Raw genomic sequence first — 21,909 nt, forward strand, 5'->3', positions numbered from 1 at the left:
GTCTCTTCTAATAGTCTTTATTTTAAAGCCTATTTTGTCTGATATGAGAAATGCTACTCCAGCTTTCTTTTGGTTTCCATTTGTGTGGAATATCTTTTTCCGTCCCCTCACTTTCAGTCTGTATGTGTCTCTAGGTCTGAAGTGGGTCTCTTGTAGACAGCAGATATATGGGTCTTGTTTTTGCATCCATTCAGCTAGTCTGTGTCTTTTGGTGGGAACATTTATTTACATTTAAGGCAATTATCGATATGTATGTTCCTATTCCCATTTTCTTAATTGTTTTTGGTTTGCTATTATAGGTCTTTTCCTTCTCTTGTATTTCTTGCCTAGAGAAGATCCTTTAGCATTTGTTGTAAAGCTGGTTTGGTGGTGCTGAACTCTCTCAGCTTTTGCCTGTCTGTAAAGGTTTCAATTTCTCCATCAGATCTGAATGAGATCCTTGCTGGGTACAGTAATCTTGGTTGTAGGTCTTTCTCCTTCATCACTTTAAATATTTCCTGCCACTCCCTTCTGGCTTGCAGAGTTTCTGCTGAAAGATCAGCTGTCAACCTTATGGGGATTCCCTTGTGTGTTATTTGTTGTTTTTCCCTTGCTGCTTTTAATATGTTTTCTTTGTATTTATTTTTGACAGTTTGATTAATATGTGTCTTGGTGTGTTTCTCCTTGGATTTATCCTGCATGGGACTCTCTGTGCTTCTGGACTTGATTAACTATATCCTTTCCCATATTAGGGACGTTTTCAGCTTTAATTTCTTCAAATATTTTCTCAGTCCCTTTCTTTTTCTCTTCTTCTTCTGGAACCCTTATAATTCGAATGTTGGTGCATTTAATGTGTCCCAGAGGTCTCTGAGACTGTCCTCATGTCTTTTCATTCTTTTTTCTTTATTCTGCTCTGCAGTAGTTATTTCCACTATTTTATCTTCCAGCTCACTTATCCGTTCTTCTGCCTCAGTTATTCTGCTATTGATCCCATCTAGAGTACTTTTAATTTCATTTATTGTGTTGTTCATCATTGCTTGTTTCATCTTTAGTTCTTGGTCCTTGTTAAATGTTCCTTGCATTTTCTCTATTCTATTTCCGAGATTTTGGATCATCTTTACTATCATTATTCTGAGTTCTTTTTCAGGTAGACTGCCTGTTTCCTCTTCATTTGTTGGGTCTGGTGGGTTTTTTATCTTGCTCCTTCATCTGCTGTGTGTTTTTCTGTCTTCTCATTTTGCTTATCTTACTGTGTTTGGTGTCTCCCTTTTTCAGGCTGCAAGTTTGTAGTTTCCATTGTTTTTAGTGTCTGTCCCCAGTGGCTAAAGTTGGTTCAGTGTGTTATGTAGGCTTCCTGGTGGAGAGGACTAATGCCTGTGTTCTGATAGATGAAGCTGGATCTTGTCTTTCTTCTGGGCAGGTCCACGTCTGGCAGTGTGTTTTGGGGTGTCTGTTGACTTATTATGATTTTAGACAGCCTCTCTGCTAATGGGTGGGGTTGTGTTCCTGTCTTGCTAGTTGTTTGGCATAGGTTGTCCAGCACTGTAGCTTGCTGGTCATTGAGTGAAGCTGGGTGTTGGTGTTGAGATGGAGATATCTGGTAGTTTTTCGCGGTTTGATATTATGTGCAGCTGGGAGGTTTCTTGTGGACCAGTGTCCTGACCTTGGCTCTCCCACCTCAGAGGCACTGCACTGACTGCTGGCTGCAGCACCAAGAGCCTTTCATCCACATGGCTCAGAATAAAAGGGAGAAAAAGTAGAAAGAAAGAAAGAAAGAAAGAAAGAAAGACAGAAAGAAAGAGGATAAAATAAAATAACGTAAAATAAAATAAAGTTATTAAAATAAAAAATAATTATTAAGAAAAACTTTTTTAAAAAGTAAAAAAAAAAAAAAAAAAGACAGACGGACGGATAGAACCCTGGGACAAATGGTGAAAGCAAAGCTATACAGACAATATCTCACACAGAATCATACACACTCACAAAAAGAGGAAAAGGGGAAAAAATAATAAATCTTACTCTCAAAGTCCACCTCCTCAATTTTGGATGATTCATTGTCTATTCAGGTATTCCACAGATGCAGGGTACATCAAGTTGATTGTGGAGATTTAATCCGCTGCTCCTGAGGCTGCTGGGAGAGATTTCTCTTTCTCTTCTTTGTTTGCACAGCTCCCGGGGCTCAGCTTTGGATTTGGCCCCACCTCTGTGTGTAGGCTGGAGGGCGTCTGTTCTTCGCTCAGACAGGATGGAGTTAAAGGAGCCGTGGATTCGGGGGCTCTGGCTCACTCAGGCCAGGGGGAGGGAGGGGTACAGAGTGCAGGGTGAGCCTGCAGCGGCAGAGGCCGGCATGACGTTGCACCAGCCTGAGGCAAGCCGTGCGTTCTCCCGGGGAAGTTGTCCCTGGATTCTGGGACCCTGGCAGTGGCAGGCTGCACAGCCTCCCCAGATGGGAGGTGTGGAGAGTGACCTGTGCTCACACACAGGCTTCTTGGTGGTGGCAGCAGCTGCCTTAGCGTCTCATGCCCGTCTCTGGGATCCACGCTGTTAGCCGCGGCTCACGCCTGTCTCTGGAGCTCCTTTAAGCAGTGCTCTTAATCCCCTCTCCTCGCGCACCAGGAAACAAAGAGGGAAGAAAAAGTCTCTTGCCTCTTCGGCAGGTCCAGACTTTTTCCCAGACTCCCTCTCAGCTAGCCATGGTGCACTAACCCCTTCAGGCTGTGTTCATCCCTCCAGTCCTCTCCCTGTGCTCTGACTGAAGCCGGAGGCTCGCCATGTTGTCTTGATTACTGTAGCTTTGTAGTATATTCTAAAGTCAAGGAGTCTGATTCCTTCAGCTCCATTTTTCTCCCTCAAGTTTGCTTTGGCTATTCAGGGTCCTTTATGTCTCCATACAAATTTTAAGATATTTTGTTCTAGTTCTGAAAAAAATGCCATTGGTAATTTGATAGGGATTGCACTGAATCTGTAGATTGCTTTGGGTAGTATAGTCATTTTCACAACATTGATTCCTTCAGTCCAAGAACATGGTATATCTCTCCATCTGTTTGTTTCATCTTTGATTTCTTTCATCAGTATCTTATAGTTTTCTGAGTACAGGTCTTTTACCTCCTTAGGTAGGTTTATTCCTAGGTATTTTATTCTTTGTGATGTGATGGTAAATGGGATTCTTTCCTTAATTTCTTTTTCTGATTTTTCGTTGTTAGTGTATAGGAATGCAAGAGATTTCTGTGCATTAATTTTGTATCCTGCAAATTTACCAAATTCATTGATTAGCTCTAGTGGTTTTCTGGTAGCACCTTTAGGTTTATTTATGTATAGTATCATGTCATCTGCCAACAGTGACAGTTTTACTTCTTCTTTTCCAATCTGTACTCCTTTTATTTCTTTTTCTTCTCTGATTGTCGTGGATAGAAGTTCCAAGACTATGTTGAATAATAGTGGTGAGAGTGGACATCCTTGTCTTCTTCCTGATCTTAGAGGAAATGTTTTCATATTTTCACTATTGAGAATGATGTTTGCTGTGGGTTTGTCATATATGGCCTTTATTATGTGGAGATTGTTTCCCTCTATGCCCACTTTCTGGAGAGTTTTTATCATAAATGGGTGTTGAATTTTGTCAAAAGCTTTTTCTGCATCTATTGAGATGATCATACGGTTTTTATTCTTCAATTTGTTAATATGGTGTATCACACTGATTGATTTGTGCATATTGAAGAATCCTTGCATCCCTGGGATAAATCCCACTTGATCATGTTGTATGACCCTTTTATTATGTTGTTGGATTCTGTTTGCTAGTATTTTGTTGAGGATTTTTGCATCTATTTTCATCAGAGATATTAGTCTGTAATTTTCTTTTTCTGTAGTACCTCTGTCTGGTTTTGGAATCAGGGCGATGGTGGCCTTGAAGAATGAATTTGGGAGTGTTCCTTCCTCTGCAAGATTTTGGAAGAGTTTGGGAAGGATGGGTGTTAGCTCTTCTCTAAATGTTTGATAGAATTCACCTGTGAAGCCATCTGGTCCTGGACTTTTGTTTGTTGGAATATTTTTCATCACAGTTTCATTTTCATTACTTGTGATTGGTCTGTTCATATTTTCTATTTCTTCCTGGTTCAGTCTTAGAAGGTTATACCTTCCTAAGACTTTGTCCGTTTCTTCCAGGTTGTCTTCCAGCAACTCTCTTGGCATAGAGTTGCTTGTAATAGTCTCTTATGTTGCTTTGTATTTCTGTGGTGTCTGTTGTAACTTCTCCTTTTTCATTTCTAATTTTATTGATTTGAGTGCTCTCCCTCTGTTTTCTTGATGAGTCTGTATAAAGGTTCATCAGTTTTGTTTATCTTCTCAAAGAAGATAAACAGCTTCTCAGCTTTAAGTTTTATTGACCTTTGCTATTGTTTTCTTTGTTTCTATTTCATTTTTTTCTGCTCTGATCTTTATGATTTCTTTCCTTCTACTAACCTTGGGTTTTGTTTGTTCCTCTTTCTCTAGTTCCTTTAGGTGTAAGGTTAGATTGTTTATTTGAGATTTTTCTTGTTTCTTGAGGTAGGATTGCATTGCTATAAACTTCCCTTTTAGGACTGCTTTTGCTGCATGCCATAGGTTTTGGATCATCATGTTTCATTGTCATTTGTCTTTAGGTATTTTTTTATTTTCTCTCTGATTTCTTCAGTAATCTCTTGGTTATTTAGTAATGTATTGTTTAGCCTCTATGTGTTTGTGCTTTTTACGTTTTTTTCCCTGTAGTTGATTTCTAATCTCATTGTGTTGTGGTCAGAAAAGATGCTTGATATGATTTCAATTTTCTTAAATTTATCAAGACTTGATTTGTGACCCAAGATGTGATCTATCCTGGAGAATATTCTGTGTGCACTTGAGAAGAAAAGGTAATCTGCTGTTTTGGGGTGGAATGTCCTATAAATATCAATTAAATCTAGCTGGTCTATTGTGTCATTTAAAGCTTGTGTTTTCTTATTAATTTTCTCTCTGGATGATCTGTCCATTGTTGTAAGTGAGGTGTTAACATTTCCCCACTATTATTGTGTTACTGTCAATTTCCTCTTTTATAGCTGTTAGCCTTTGCCTTATGTATTGAAGTGCTCCTATGTTGGGTGCATATATATTTATAATTGTTATATCTTCATCTCAGATTGATCCCTTGATCATTATGTACTTTCCATCTTTGTCTCCTGTCACATTCTTTACTTTAAAGTCTATTTTATCTGACATGAGTATTGCTACTCCAGCTTCCTTTTGATTTCCATTTGCATAGAATATCTTTTTCCATCCCCTCACTTTCAGTATGTATGTGTCCCTAGGTCTGAAGTGGGTCTTTTGTAGACAGCATGCATATAGGTCTTGTTTCTGTATCTATTCAGCAAGCCTGTGTCTTTTGGTTGGAACATTTAATCCATTCCCCTTTAAGGTAATTATTGATATGTTTGTTCCTATTACCATTTTCTTAATTGTTTTGGGTTTGTTTTTGTAGGTCCTCTTCTTCTCTTGTGTTTCCCACTTAGAGAAGTTCCTTTAGCATTTGTTGTAGAGCTGGTTTGGTGGTGCTGAACTCTCTCAGCTTTTGCTTGTCTGTAAAGCTTTTGATTTCTCCGTTGAATGAGATCCTTGCCTGGTAGAGTAATCTTGCTTGTAGATTCTTCCCTTTTATCACTTTGAGTATATCATGCCACTCCCTTCTGGCTTGTAGAGTTTCTGCTGAGAAATCAGCTGTTAACCTTATGGGAGTTCCCTTGTATATTATTTGTCATTTTTCCCTTGTTGCCTTCAATAATTTTTCTTTGTCTTTAATTTTTATCAGTTGAATTACTATGTGTCTCAGCCTGTTTCTCCTTGGGTTAATCTTGACTGGGACTCTCTGCACTTCCTGGACTTGGGTGGCTATTTCCTTTCCCATGTTAGGGAAGTTTTCATCTATAATCTCTTCAAATATTTTCTCGTGTCCTTTCTCTCTCTCTTCTCCTTCTGGGACCCCTATAAAGAGAATGTTGGTGAACTTAATGTTGTCCAGAGGTTACATACATGTTTTCAAGATGAATAATAACTAGTCCTCAAGTAAGAGGACTTGATAGCACAGTTTGTCATATATAGTTCATCCTAAATTGTCCTCCTAGTTGGGGTGTTGTTGGCTAATTGCCTTATCCAGAGGACAAAAAATGTCTTGTTTTTATGACTGTAGTTAGTTTTGCTACTTGGAGCAAGGGACCCCCTGAAGTTAGGTCCCTACCCTTCCACGGAAACTGGGAAACAGAGGTGCTATCTCCTTTGGTGTTAACATTTCAAAGACAGGGCTCCTAGGCCCTTGAGAAAGATGATTCTGGTTCATAAACCTGGCAAGAACTTTATCTAGTTTTCAAAAGGATTTTTATACATTTCAAAAGGATGCAAAAGTACCCTCAATGATAAATTTTTTAAGGTAAATGCTCTAAGAGAAATGAGGGGATGGAAATCTCTCCCCCCCATTTTCAACAGGGAGAGTTAAACCTCTTATTTTTAATTTGTGTTTGTTCTTACAGTTGAGCTGACAGCTTGGAACTCTCAAGGCAACCCCTGTGTGTGGGGGGGGGAGTGTCGGGGGACACAATGAGCCTCAGTTTTCATGAGGCCCAGGTGCTTGGGGGGGATGGGGGCTAGGCAGCACCATATTCCCACTCCAGCCACAGGAAGAGCCATGCCAGGTCCTGGGGTGGGGTGAGGGGACGGGTCCTTATCCTTCATAACCCACACCTCTCCAAGAGGGCTTGTTTGAATCTTATATAGTGTCAGGTGCTGAGGCTTGGCTATGCTCAAAGAGGTTTTTAGTTAAATAATAATATTTAATGGTGCATGCTTCTGTGTGTGTGAAATTTTTATGGGGATAAGCCTAGTAGGTCTTTGGGAAGGGTCCTTTCTATCAACTTTAGCTTTTGATGCATGTGCATTGCTAGTTAATACTTTTATTTCCAAAGGACTAGGTTTGAATTCTGTCTGAGGGTATCTTTATCAGAAATTTGCTTTTTTTTTTCCCCAAAAGTGATATTCCTTCTAACTGGTTCTGTTTAAACTCAATTTATCAAGCAGCTGAGTCTTAGCCAGCAGGTTTTGAAATTAGCACTTATTAGATCAGATTCTATTATTTTTTTCAGTCGGTCTGTGAAAATAAACCTAGGTGCCATTTGAAATGAAGGCACATAACAGCCTTGCTCCGGAGATAATTTTCTCTGTTACACAACACTGTGCCACCAGATCGGTTGCTCAGTTAAAAGCATTTAACCCAGACCAAGTGATAATAGCAGGTGTGTGTATCATAAGAGAAGGTCAAGTTACATCACCCCCGTCTCAAATTCTGCTTTACTTTGTTTGGCTATCGCCACTATTGGTTCTTGATTTTCCACAGATCAAATGAAGGTGAACGACAGCTGTGTTGGAATTACAATGTAAATTGCAACGTGCAAAGCCTACCTGAACAGGAAAAGCTGATGTGAAGCGGACAGTCATGATGAAGGCCTCCACTCTGAACTGGTTTGAACTTTTTAGTATGAAATAAACATATGTTAGTGTAAAAATGGTTAGGGTCTTTACTTTGTGCTATCGCGTATCGAGTTCATTTAGTAAAAGCTTCAAGCGGTGAGCAAGTACTTAGTTACCAACAGTCTTAAAAGACAATATTACATTTCCAAATTACTTTAGGTTGGACCTCAGGAAATGTAATTATATTCTTTACATTATTTCGTGACTGTGAATCCCTTTCATTCTTATTCATATTTTATAAAATCCATCATATATTTATTTGCATTTGCTCCCTTTTCAGATATTAATTCTCTCTCCTCAATACCAGCTGTGCCTTTCAATCAAGTTACCTTTGACTTCTTAACATCACTGAAGAGAAGTTTTAGCAATTCATAGCCTTTATACACATGCTTAGTTTTCTTCTGCGTTTGATTGCCTTACCTAATAGAGAGTAAGAGGTAATGGTCAAGCAATGAAGCAATAATGTGGTGATTCTCAAGAAAGAAATGAAATGTGAAATATGCCTGATATTATAGGTCCCTCTCTACATTTTGTATCCCCAGATAGATTTTAAATTTCCTAAGAAAGCACCCTTGTTTTCCACATCTCTGTGTCTCTTACAGTGACTAGTAAAGGGACTGAAGCATGGCTTTGCACAGGTAGATGCTCAATATATGCCTTGTTGACTGGAAGATGAAATGCACCAGAAGCAGATGCCCGTCTAACACTTCCCTATAAAGAGGACATGACTCTGAATATCAAGGAAGTTGAGATGGGCATTTTCAAGATAATTAGTTCATCAAAATGAATTCAATAAGCTTATTAGAGCCCCTGGCAATGTATTCTATTTTGGACATAATACATTTAGTAAACACATCTATTGTCTGGCTTTCTGGGAAGGACAGGCTTATTTGCATTTTACTCAGCTGCCTATCTGTTTTTGACCCTGTGTTAACATAGCACCAAAGAGTTGATCGAAATATTCTCACGTGTCTTATGAGGATAAAAACCATTCAGTTTTTAAAAGAGAATTTGTTTTGTTTTAGATTTAAGGAAGAGTTGAATGATCACTTGGGATGTTCATAAACTGATGTCTGTACTGCATCTGCGCTGTAACAGATCAGCTAGTTTCTTCCCCCATATCCCTTCACCAAAGGAAATACCCTCACTATTTACATGTGACATTTTTCTTTATCAGAGAGTGGAAATGAATCTACAAGCCCTTTTGGCCTTCATGAACTTAAAGAAATTGATTTAACTTGTTTTTAAGAGAGATTGAATGAAAAATGTTTTTTCTAATTCCCCTTTAAAATCAATCACATCAAACCATAATTTGGTTTCCAACATTGTTACCTCATTATTCTAATAAATTAAAGGATTGACTGATATTTCCAAATCTTCGCAATATATTATACGACTTTTATGTGGAGTTCATCACCATCAGTGAAATGGTAGCTCAAAAACTGTATGTATTGGTGAATTATTTTTGTCTCTCCTCTCGGTATAGAAGAGTCAGTGGCCAGTGTGTTAGGTTAAAATAAAGTAGGCGGGGCTTCCCTGGTGATGCAGTGGTTGAGAGTCCGCCTGCCGATGCAGGGGACACGGGTTCGTGCCCCGGTCCTGGAAGATCCCACATGCCGCGGAGCGGCAGGGCCCGTGAGCCATGGCCGCTGAGCCTGCATGTCCGGAGCCTGTGCTCCACAGCGGGAGAGGCCACAACAGTGAGAGGCCCGCGTACCGAAAAAATAAATAAATAAATAAAATAAAGTAGGCGATTGAGAAAAGAAGAAAGGTGAAGGGCATTAGTATTTATTAGACATCTGCTTTGTGCTCAACACATTGCCTCATTTAATCTTCCTCTTTCAAAATAAGTTTTATTGGCTCTACTTTACAATGATGAAACTGGGACTCCGAAATTTTGTCCAAGGCTCCCTAGCTAGAAAAAAGTGGGGGACCCAGGATGAGAGACTGGATTTCTCTGGCTCCCAAATATTTCTACTAACCTATGATGGCACAAACATGATTCAACTATGGAAAAGACATAGGATAGGACAGGAAAAATTTAGCCTGAAAAAATGAATACAATGGGAGAAATTCATGTTTCACCTATACCGTACAAAGAATAGTTGCACAGAGAAAGAGAAGGAGATGATTTCCAAGGGCAGGTTGGAGAACATTAAAATAGGAGGTGACGAATTTTAATTAGATTTATGGAAAAAGACTTGCCTGTGAGGGCTGTAAACACTGTAGCAGATATTTGAGAGGAGGAACTGCCTTGTCGGAAGCTGTTAGAACAGAAGAGATTCTCTCCCATTAGATTACGCTAATAAATGTCAAGGCACTTAAACCCATCATGAGTCCCTGCATGTGGCATTTGATCCTCACCCCTGCAACTCCTTCAGTTGAATTGTCAGTTGGAATAAAAGAAAAGGACTTGAAATCTCGGGCAGAAGTAGAGTCTACTATTGGTGAAAGGCCAACAGATTAGCTCAAATACACATGTGTGAATATAGATTTGGTAAGATCAAGACAGCTTTAACCTTCCCCACAGCTTGATTCAAGTTTAGACAGGTTTCTTCCTGACTTGAGGTCCTTGACCTTTCTTTTCTTAGAGTTTTACTAAGTTACTTTAGAAAACTTGTAAATTCTTTCTCTGCCCCTTTGAGATGCAAAATGTTAAAAGCCTTTTGCCAGTTTGACTTCCTAAGACAATCTTTCTCAAAGACCTGGGAGTCATACCTTTGAAATGCAATTATCAAGGGAGACAGCACCCTTATCTCCCATTGCTTCCAGAGGGTAGGAGCCTAACTTTAGTGGGCATCTTACACCAAGTTGTAAAACTACCTCCTGTCATGAAGATTAGAGGAAGTTCACTTTTCCTTTAGGTAAAGATAGTTAGCAGACACAGTGGCCTACCATTCCCCTTCCAGCTCTTAAAAACTCTCCAATCCTTTGTTTTAGTAGATTGAGCTCAGACTTAGTTCTGACCTTTCTCCTCTATTGCAGTAGCCTTGAATAGAGTGTTCTTTGCCTGTTTAATTTTGTCCAATGCAGTTTTTGCTTTGGCAGATATTATAAACATATTCTCAGTTACACATGAAGAACTTCTGCAGAACTGAAAAAATGCAGCAATTTAAGACAGAAACCATAGTAATTTTCAGGTGATGCAGAAAACACAGTTAAAAATGCTTATTTGATTTTTTGGGTCATCTTCACTGAGAAATTATATTCTTCATTATCTGTATTTTACTTTTTATTTAGATTTTAATAAATTAAGTTGATGTGTATTTCACAAACGTCAAAGTACTATTTTGTCCTGGTTTTGTGCTAAGAAGATGTGCAATTCCATTATGCTTAATGTGAGTGGCTTTTTTTTTTTGCGGTACGCGGGCCTCTCACTGTTGTGGCCTCTCCTGTTGTGGAGCACAGGCTCCGGACGCGCAGGCCCAGCGGCCATGGCTTACAGGCCCAGCCAATCCGCGGCATGTGGGATCTTCGCGGACCGGGGCACAAACCCGCGTCCCCTGCATCGGCAGGCGGACTCTCAACCACTGCGCCACCAGGGAAGCCCGTGAGTGGCTTTTTTGAGAAATGATAATTTGTTTTTGTGCTTTCAAGTTTCTTATATAGTAAGCTGCCTATTTGGGGGCAGAAAAAAATCGTCCTAGCAGTTAAGCTCACTTATAATGTTAAATTATTAGTTTATCATTAATTTTTCATGTGATTTACTAATATAGACATGAGATTAGTTTCGAACTCATTCAGAGTCTCCTTGTGAGTAATGCTCTTCAGTATGTTATATTGTTTATCAGTTTTTCTGTCTTAAAACAAGGAATCATAATATAATGAAGACTTTCTTTATATAATGTTATTTAACCAAATGTCTTGAGTTAAATGGCACTCAGATTATTATTTAGTTCTTTTTTTTTTTTTTTTTTTTTTGTGGTGTGCGGGCCTCCCACTGTTGTGGCCTCTCCCGTTGCGGAGCACAGGCTCCGGACACGCAGGCCCAGCAGCCATGGCTCACGGGCCCAGCTGCCCCGAGGCATGTGGGATCCTCCTGGACCGGGGCACGAACCCGCGTCTCCTGCATCGGCAGGCAGACTCTCAACCACTGCACCACCAGGGAAGCCCCTATTTAGTTCTTTTAACTTGGGTCTCTAGAATTCATGCATATTGATATCACCATGATATTTTGGAACATCCTTGGTTCCCCAAATAGATGTATGGGTAGTAGTCTTATTATACTATAGTAGTATAATCTCATTGAAATGGTCTTGGGGTAATTCCTCAGGCCAAAACTGAGTCTCCCATAAATCTCTGGGACCAGGGATAAGCTTTAGCTAGTCCACATTCTCTAGCACCTATCTATCATATATCTATTTAACCAATGATGACAGCTAACAAAACTCATTCCTGTAAAATAGAAGTTTATTCTAGAACTGATTTTGATTTCAGACTCTGAGCTCCCGGACTGTCTTCTGATAAATAACCCTACTCAAATGATTGCTTGTAAGTTTAAACAAATACAATGATTTGTTGGTCAAATTTGGGATGATTAACTCAGTTCAAATCTCCGTCTCTGAACTCATCCTTCCTCTGGGTATACCCTAAAACTTTGAGGGTTTTGATAATAATAGCCAGGCATCTCAGGGTTGGGGCGATATCCCATTTCAGCCGTGTCATGAGGCCACTCCAGGAGTCCTATGAAGAGGTCCACCTGGGAGGAACTGAGGCCTCCTGCTAATAGCTATGTTAGTGAGTCATCTGGGAAGTGGATCCTCCAGCCCCAGTTAAAACTTCCGATAACTGCACCCCCCCATCAACATTGTGACTGCAAACTTTTACAAGACCACTGAGCCAGAATCACTCAGCTAAGCTGTTTCCCAAATTCCTGACTCACAAAAACTGTGAGGTAATAATATTTGTTGTTATTTTCAGCTGCTAAGTTTATGGATAAAAATTTTTCAGCAATAAATGACTAATAGAGCTCAATGTGTGTGTGCCTGTGTGTGTTTGTGTGTGTGTTTTCTCTTTCCTGTGTTGAGCTGTCTACACTACTCCTGGGGGTATTTTCCAGTCAACTGCCAGGTTGGAGGTGGGCACTGAATTTGGGAGAGAGGGATAGAATAGAGATAGCTCAAGGGTTTAGGTTGAACCTGTCCGCGAAGGTTCGGGGTCTTAGGAATTGCAACTAAACCACGAAGGTTTAGTTGGGGTCTTAGGAATTGCAATTCAGGAGGTACAGATTCAAGCAGCACCTCAAATGTTCTCTGAGAGAAGTAAAAATGGTGGAGGTTTATAAAGACAGCAGACAAAGACATCTCAGAGAAGTTACATAGTTGTTTTGCAGAACTATGATTGATTCCAGCAGACATTCATTTACTTGTCAGCAGCTGAGTGGTTGCTAAGCTGTGGTTTCCAGGGAGTGAAGAAAATTAGTTCCAGGTGGCCTGTAGTTCACCAAGTCAGAATTTTATGTTGCATCTGGGTGTGGACATATGTAAGTTCTACTTCCTTAATGGCCTCTTGGCTCCATTATAGATCCCTTTGACATAAGTGACTCCATTTTGTTGTTCATGGTCTGCAAAGCACGTTTTATTGTCATATCGTTACAGAAAATGGTATCTCTGAAGAGGTGAAAGTAATGGTTTCCAATTTAACAGTCATGACACATTTGAATTCCTCTTCCATATTGCAGCCAAAAAGCTCTTTCTGAAGGGTAAATCTAGCTATCTAATTCCACTGCTTAAAACCCTTGAAAGGTTAAGGTCCATACTCCATAAATGGTTGACAAGACCTTTCTTAATCTGGGCTCTGCTGACCTGTCCAGCCACTCTTATCCACCAAAAACTCTCACCCTTAGACTTACTGAAAGATGCTCTCTCCATGAGCATGGCTGCTCTCACTTGCCAGCCTTGCTCAGACTTTCCCCTCTGCATGGAATTCCACACTCTTACTCTGCCCTTTTTATGACTCCATGAGTCACATCCAGCCCTTTGATATTTTGCTTGATCTTCACAGCATTTTTGATAAATCTGAATGAACATTTTTAAAACATAGATTTCTTCTTCAGGAACAATCTGAAGATAGGGCAAGATGGAGTTGTCCCTTGGCCCTGGAGACACATGATGTCTTCCTTTTTTAATAGTATTTTTTAAATACCATTTTTAGTAGGCAGTTTGAGTTGGTCTGGAGGCTCAGATAAGCAGATGCCAAGAGGGGGTTAAATATGCAAGGATGCTATTAAGGAGATGCCTGTGTGAAAGGAAATAGGACGCTGTTTTAAGAATACCTGGGATTTGTTTTAATCAGGTATGGTAAGGCATGCAGACATGAAAATAATAGTTACAATTCTCTAGAAACAGGAGGCATATCATGCCACACAGGTGAGCACCAGGGTTGGTCAGGAGAAAAGGAATGGAGGAAAATGTGGGCAAAAGCCTTTATTGTGGTTTCTGTGGGAAGGAATAGGCAGAGGCAAGTTAAGCAGGTTTAGAATTGGCTAGTTTATTTCAGCAGCACGGGAGCCTAGAGGCTGTCTCCAGTTGCCTGGTACCTGGCCTCGGGATGATTAGGGCAAGTGGATAGTGGCCTGGGGTGTAAGAGCCCAATAAAGAGGCAGTTGGGTATACGGGCTCGGGATTGAGGTTTACATTTGAAAGAAAGGTATGCTCAGGGACAACTTGTTTATTATCTCTTGGAATCTGCTAATCCTGGGAGGGCCCTTCTTTCCAGGCTCAGCAAGGCCCCAGATGTCAAAGCATTAGAATGCAGAAAATAAAAAGACATGGTTAATAGATAAGGGACCTAGCAAAGGCAGGGAACCAAAGGACTGCAATGAGAGTATTATCCTGAGAGAAGAAAAAGGAGAAAAGGTGGGGTGGAAGTTTCCAAGAGTGCCAAGCAGTTTGAGGAATATTTGGCAAGGTAGTTGGGGAGTATTTAAGCCCAAGTTTGCTGGTGAAGAGTCCCCTGACAACCTGAAACAAGACTTGGTACCCGATCAGATCACATTCGTTCATTGGATGCAGGTGGTCCATGGGAGCACAGCCTCAATGCAAACGTAGTCATGGGTTTCAAAGCAGAACAGCTGGACCCTCAGCCTGGTGTGCTTCCTGTAGGAGGGGTCTTGGAGGCACATTTTCATGGCTGTCATAGAGTTCATCCTTATTCAGAGGTGAGGAAATTGCATTTCAGAAAGTTCAGGAAGCATTCCCAGAGTTACAATGCTAACAAATGAAAGAGTTAAGAATTCAGCATTAAAAACCTTTGCTCATACTCCCATGCAACACATCACCCTATCAACAGACAAGCTATCTGTTTATCAGGCAGGGCTTTTTAAAAACTCTGGAGACGTGGCAGCTTCAGCCAATTCCCTTTATCAGTGTCAACAGTCCTTATATTGTCAGTTGAAAACTACTGAATTCATCACGGAATTGATGAATAATACAACTTTGAATGAGGATTTTCATTTATCAGACATTTAGAATTTAGGTGTTCAACAGACCCCAGATAACTTTAATATAATACGTTTAGGAAATATGTTCCTGAAGGGAAAATTATTATAAACTGTGCTCTTTATCATTTCCATATTTTTTAATCCTTGATATTAGTGACCATTGACCTGGAAGCCATACAGTCATGATGTACTCAGGCATTGTTTGTATTAGGACCAAGCACTCGTTTGATCAGGGCTAATGAGGCCAAGGTCATTGGCTTAACCACCTTGACGTCGACTTAGCTTTAACTAGTCCCAAGGTCACAGACTTTTGACTTTTCAGCTAAGTTATCTATACTGCAAAGGTATGTGCAAGAACACCAGCACTTCTTAGCATCATATCAAGATGGATTCAGTTTCACCTTACTGCCCACTCTTAAGCACAAGACGTAAGCATTTGCCAGATTTACAGGTGTCAGTATACCATTGAATGAATTTCACACAGGCCCATTTTATCTACTGACAAAAATGTCGTCAGACTTCGATATGGTAAGCTTTTTATACAATACTTTGAAAAATGTAAATTACTGTTGAAGCATAAGTTATTCATGCTGTTGCATGACTCTAATAATAATGATAATAATGTTTGCCTTATGATCTAGTGAGTGTTGGTTTGTGTGGTAGGCAGCCTCTAATAAGAGCCCCAATGATCTCTACCTCCTGGTGCCCACAGCCTTATATAATTGTCTCCCCTTGAGTGTGGGCTGGACCAAGTGACTCAATTGTAAGAAACAAGAAGAGCACAAAAGGGATGAAAAGCCCAACGTTGGATTTTACAAAAAGACTGTAATTTCCATCTTGTTTGCCATCCTGCACTTTTTCTGGCTTGGAGATCTTGCTCTGGGAGAAGCAAGCTGTCCTGTTGTGGAGAAGACCATGTGGGGAGGAAATGATGTCTCCTTCCAAAAAGACAGTGAGGATATCGGGCTTGTCCAAAGCCACATGAGTGACCTTGGAAATGGATCGTGCGAGACCTGCCAACAGGAAGCAGTTCTGTCCAGGTCAAGCCTTGAGATGACCGTGGCCCTGGCCTACACCTTGATCGCCACATGGTGTGAGAACCTGAGCCAGAGAGCCCAAGCAGCCGTGCCCAGGTTCCTGACCCACAGAAACTACGAGACACATATTTTATTAGGAGATTTTGGAGGTAACTTGTTATGTAGCAATGGACAACGAATATACCTGCGAAGGCACATAAAACATTTTGGGTGTGAAGATTTGCTGCAGGTTCATAAAAAAACTCAGCTAAATTTTCATGATGCTGCACTTCCTTAGAATCTCCAAAGGATTCGCACAGCAAAAGAAGTGGGAACAGATACTGTTCTTCCTTATAACTTTTAAAGTATTCATTAAGGATTCTCTGAACATTTCATATTAAATTACTCCCATTATTATGTAGTGTTAAATTATGTCATAAACTGCTTATGTCAGAATAAACTAAAAAGGGTTGGAAAGGGAAAGTATACTTATGCTCCTATGCAAATCAATGAAAAGTATAAACCTCTATTTTAGAGCCACCCGTGAAAGCATAAGAATAGTTTGGGGAGAACTTCAAGATGGCGGAGGAGTAAGAAGTGGAGATCACCTTCCTCCCCACAAATACGTCAGAAATACATCTACATTTGGAACTGTTCCTATAGAACACTTATTGAACGCTGGCAGAAGACCTCAGACTTCCCCAAAGGCAAGAAACTCCCTATGTACTTGGGTAGGGCAAAAGAAAAAAGGAAAAACAGAGACAAAAGAATAGGGATGGGACCTGCACCTCTGGGAAGGAGCTGTGAAGGAGGAAAAGTTCCCACACACTAGGAAGCCCCTTCACTGGCGGAGACGGGGTTGGAGGGGGGAAGATTCAGAGCCACGGAGAAGAGCACAGCAACAGAGGTGCACAGGGCAAAGCAGGGAGATTCCCGCACAGAGGATCGGTGCTGCCCAGCACTCACCAGCCCGAGAGGCTTGTCTGCTCACCCGCTGGAGCAGGCAGGGGCTGGGAGCTGAGGCTCGGGCTTCGGAAGTCATATCCCAGGGAGAGGACTGGGGTTGGCCACGTGAACACAGGCTGAAGGAGGCTAGTGCACCACAGCTAGCCAGGAGGGAATCCGGGAAAAGGTCTGGAGCTGCCAAAGAGGCAAGAGACCATTGTTTCCTGGTGCACGAGGAGAGGGGATTCAGAGACTGCCTAAACGAGGTTCAGAGATGGGCGCAAGCCGTGACTATCAGTGCGGACCCCAGAGATGGACATGAGACGCTAAGGCTGCTGCTGCAGCCACCAAGAAGCCTGTGTGCAAGCACAGGTCACTATCCACACCTCCCCACCTGGGAGCCTGTGCAGCCCACCACTGACAGGGTCCCGTGACCCAGGGACAACTTCCCCAGGAGAACACATGGCGTGCATCAGGCTGGTGCAACATCACGCCGGCCTCTGCCACCGCAGGTTCGTCCCTTATTCTGTACCCCTCCCTCCCCCCTGCCTGAGTGAGCCAGAGCCCCCTAATCAGCCGCTTATTTAACCCTGTCCTCTCTGCGCGAAGGGCAGATGCCCTCAGGCGACCTACACGCAGAGGCGGGGGGAAATTCAAAGCTGAACCCCAGGAGCTGTGAGAACAAAGAAGAGCAAGGGAAACATCTCGCAGCAGCCTCAGGAGCAGCGGATTAAATCTCCACAATCAACTTGATGTACCCTGTATCTGTGTAATAACTGAAGAGAAAACAAATCATCCCAAATTGAGGAGGTGGAGTTTGGGAGCAACTGTAGACTTGGGGTTTGCTTTCTGCATCTAATTTATTTCTGGTTTTATGTTTATCTTAGTTTAGTATTTAGAGTTTATTATCACTAGTAGATTTATTTATTGATTTGGTTGCTCTCTTCCTTTTTTTAAATATATATATATTTTTTTTCCTTTTTCTCTTTTTCTGAGTGTGTATGTGTATGTTTCTTTGTATGATTTTGTCTGTATAGCTTTGCTTTTACCATTTGTCCTAGGGATCTGTCTATCCATATTACTATTTTTAGTATAGTTTTTAGTGCTTGTGATCATTGGTGGATTTGTTTTTTGGTTTGGTTGCTCTACTCTTTCTTTCTTTCTTTTTTTTATTACTTTTTTTACAAAAACTTTTATTTTTTCTTTCTTTCTTTCTTTTTTTACTCCCTTTTCTTCTGAGCTGTGTGGACGAAAGGGTCTTGGTGCTATGGTCAGCTGTCAGGCATATGCCTATGAAGTGGGAGAGCCGAGTTCAGGACATTGGTCCACAAGAGACTTCCCAGCTCCACGTAATATCAAATGGCAAAATCTCTCCCAGAGATCTTCATCTCAGCAGTAAGACCCAGCTCCACTCAATGACCGGCAAGTTACAGTGCTGGACACCCTATGCCAAACAACTAGCAAGACAGAACACAACCCCACCCATTAGGAAAGAGGCTGCCTAAAATCATAATAAGGTCACAGACACCTCAAAACACACCACCAGACGTGGTCCTGCCCACCAGAAAGATAAGATCCAGCCCCATCGTCCAAATCACAGGCACCAGTTTCCTTCACTAGGAAGCCTACAAAACCCACTGAACCAACCTTAGAAACTGGAGGCAGCCACCAAAAACAACAGGAATTCGAACCTGCAGCCTGCAAAAAGGAGACCCCAAACACAGTAAGTTAAGCAAAATGGGAAGACAGAGAAACACACAGCAGATGAAGGACCAAGGCAAAATCCCACCAGACCAAACAAATGAAGAGGAAATAGGCAGTCTACCTGAAAAAGAATTCAGAGTAATGATAGTAAAGATGATCCAAAATCTTGGAAATAGAATGGATAAAATACAAGAAACATCTAACAAGGACCTAGAAGAACTAAAGAGCAAACAAACAGTGATGGACAACACAATAAATGAAATTAAAAATTCTCTAGAAGGAATAAATAGCAGAATAACTGAGGCAGAAGAACGGATAAGTGACCTGGAAGATAAAATAGTGGAAATAACTAATACAGAGCAGAATAAAGAAAAAGAATGTAAAGAATTGAGGACAGACTCAGACACCTGTGGGATAATATTAAATGCACCAACATTCGAATTATAGGGGGCCCAGAAGAAGAAGAGCAAAAGAAAGGGACTGAGAAAATATTTGAAGAGATTATAGTTGAAAACATCCCTAACATGGGAAAGGAAATAGTCAGTCGAGTCCAGGAAGCAAAGAGAGTCCCATACAGGATAAATCCAAGGAGAAACACGCCAAGACACATATTAATCAAAATATCAAAAATTAAATACAAAGAAAAAATATTAAAAGCAGCAAGGGAAAAACAACAAATAACATAGAAGGTGATCCCCATAAAGTTACCAGCTGATCTTTCAGCAGAAACTCTGCAAACCAGAAGGGAGTGGCAGAACATATTTAAAGTGATGAATGGGGAAAACCTACAACCAAGATTACTGTACCCAGCAAGGATCTCATTCAGATTCAACAGAGAAATTAAAAACTTTACAGACAAGCAAAGGCTAAGAGAATTCAGCACCACCAAACCAGCTTTACAACAAATGCTAAAGGAACTTCTTTGGCCAGGAAACCAAGAGAAGGAGAAGATCTACAATAACAAACCCCCAAAATTAAGAAAATGGTAATAGGCACATACATATCCATAACTACCTTAAATTTAAATGGATTAAATGTTCCAACCAAAAGACATAGACTAGCTCAGTGGGTACAAAAACAAGAACCATATATATACTGTCTATAAGAGAACAAATTCAGACCTAGGGACACATACAGACTGAAAGTGAGGGGATGGAAAAAGATATTCCATGCAAATGGAAATCAAAAGAAAGCTGGAGTAGCAATTCTCATATCAGACAAAATAGATTTTAAAATAAAGAATGTTACAAGAGACAAAGGAGGACACTACATAATGTTCAAGGGATCAATCCAAGAAGATATAACAATTGTAAATATTTATGCACACAACATAGAAGGACCTCAATACATAAGGCAAATGCTAACAGCCATAAAAGGGGAAATCAACAGTAACACAATCATAGTAGGGGAATTTAACACCCCACTTTCACCAATGGACAGATCATCCAAAATGAAGATAAATAAGGAAACACATGCTTTAAATGACACGTTAAACAAGATGGACTTACTTGATATTAACAGGACTGTCCATCCAAAAACCACAGAATACACTTTGTTCTCAAGTGCTCATGGAACATTCTCCAGGATAGACCATATCATGGGTCACAAATCAAGCCTTGGTAAATTTAAGAAAATTGAAAGCGTATCAAATATCTTTTCTGACCAGAACGTTATGAGACTAGATATATACCAGGAAAAAACACCTGTAAAAAATACAAACACATGGAGGCTAAACAACACACTACTTAATAGCCAAGAGATCACTTAAGAAATCAAACAGGAAACAAAAAACTACCTAGAAACAAATGACAATGAAAACATGACGACCCCAAACCCTATGGGATGAAGCAAAAGCAGTTCTAAGATGGAAGTTTATAGCAATAAAATCCTACCTCAAGAAACAAGAAAAATCTCAAGTAAACAACCTAACCTTACACCTAAAGCAATTAGAGAAAGAAGAAGAAGGAGAAAAAAAAAACACACCAAAGTTAGTAGAAGGAAAGAAATAATCAGGATTAGTAGAAAGAAAGAAATCATAAAGATTTCAGAAATAAATGAAAAAGTAATGAAGGAAACAATAGCAAAGATCAATAAAACTAAAAGCTGGTTCTTTGAGAAGATAAACAAAATTGCTAAACCATTAGCCAGACTCATCAAGGAAAAAAGGGAGGAGATTAATCAATAGAATTAGAAATGAAAAAGGAGAAGTAACAACTGACACTTAAGAAATACAAAGGATCATGAAAGATTACTACAAGCAACTATATGCCAATAAAATGGGCAACCTGGAAGAAATGCACAAATTCTTAGAAAAGCACAACATTCTGAGACTGAACCAGGAAGAAATAGAAAATATAAACAGACCAATCACAAGCACTGAAATTGAAACTGTGATTAAAAATCCTCCAACAAAAAAAGCCCAGGACCAGATGGCTTCACAGGCGAATTTTATCAAACGTTTGGAGAAGAGCTAACACCTATCGTCTCAAAGTCTTCCAAAATATAGCAGAGGGAGGAACACTCCCAAACTCATTCTACGAGGCCACCATCACCCTGATACCAAAATCAGACAAAGTTGTCACGAAGAAAGAAAACTAGAGGCCAATATCACTGATGAACATAGATGCAAAAATCCTCAACAAAATACTAGCAAACAGAATCCAAAAGCATATTAAAAGGATCCTACAACACGATCAAGTGGGTTTTATCCCAGGAATGCAAGGAGTCTTCAATATATTCAAATCAATCAATGTGATACACCATATCAACAAATTGAAGGAGAAAAACCATATGATCATCTCAATACATGCAGAAAAAGCTTTCAACAAAAGTCAACACCGATTATGATAAAAACCCAACAGAAAGTAGGCATAGAGGGAACTTACCTCAACTTAATACAGGCCATATGTGACAAATCCACAGCCAACATCGTTCTCAATGGTTAAAAATTGAAACCATTTCCTCTACTATCAGGAACAAGATAAGGCTGTCCACTCTCACCACTATTAGTTAACATAGTTTTGGAAGTTTTAGCCACAGCAATCAGAGAAGAAAAAGAAATAAAAGGAATCCACTCACATTTTTCACAGAACTAGAACAAAAAATTTCACAACTTGTATAGAAACACAAAAGAATCCGAATAGCCAAAGCAATCTTGAGAAAGAAAAATGGAGCTGGAGGAATTAGGCCACAGACTTCAGACTATACTACAAAGCTACAGTAATCAAGACAGTATGGTACTGGCACAAAAACAAAAATATAGATCACTGGAACGGGAGAGAAAGCCCAGAGATAAACCCAAACACA

At 40.2% G+C, this 21,909-nt stretch overlaps 1 protein-coding gene across 3 annotated transcripts in view; it reads left to right on the forward strand.

Moving 5' to 3' along the window:
* The window catches only part of PLPPR5 (phospholipid phosphatase related 5), a 308,592-nt gene that overhangs the window by 14,311 nt on the left and 272,372 nt on the right, over positions 1-21,909 (forward strand). The window contains exon 1 of one of the 3 annotated variants that reach the window (XM_060302415.1): positions 7,389-7,488. The exons of 1 other annotated variant lie outside the window; for it this stretch is intronic. The gene's annotated coding sequence lies outside the window, so the exon portion shown is untranslated. Of the gene's footprint in view, positions 1-7,388; positions 7,489-21,909 lie in introns of those variants that run through there. One more of the 3 variants, XM_060302395.1, reaches the window with a different exon arrangement.

Source organism: Globicephala melas, chromosome 1 (genome assembly GCF_963455315.2).
Source record: "Globicephala melas chromosome 1, mGloMel1.2, whole genome shotgun sequence".
NCBI classification, from domain to species: Eukaryota; Metazoa; Chordata; class Mammalia; order Artiodactyla; family Delphinidae; genus Globicephala; species Globicephala melas.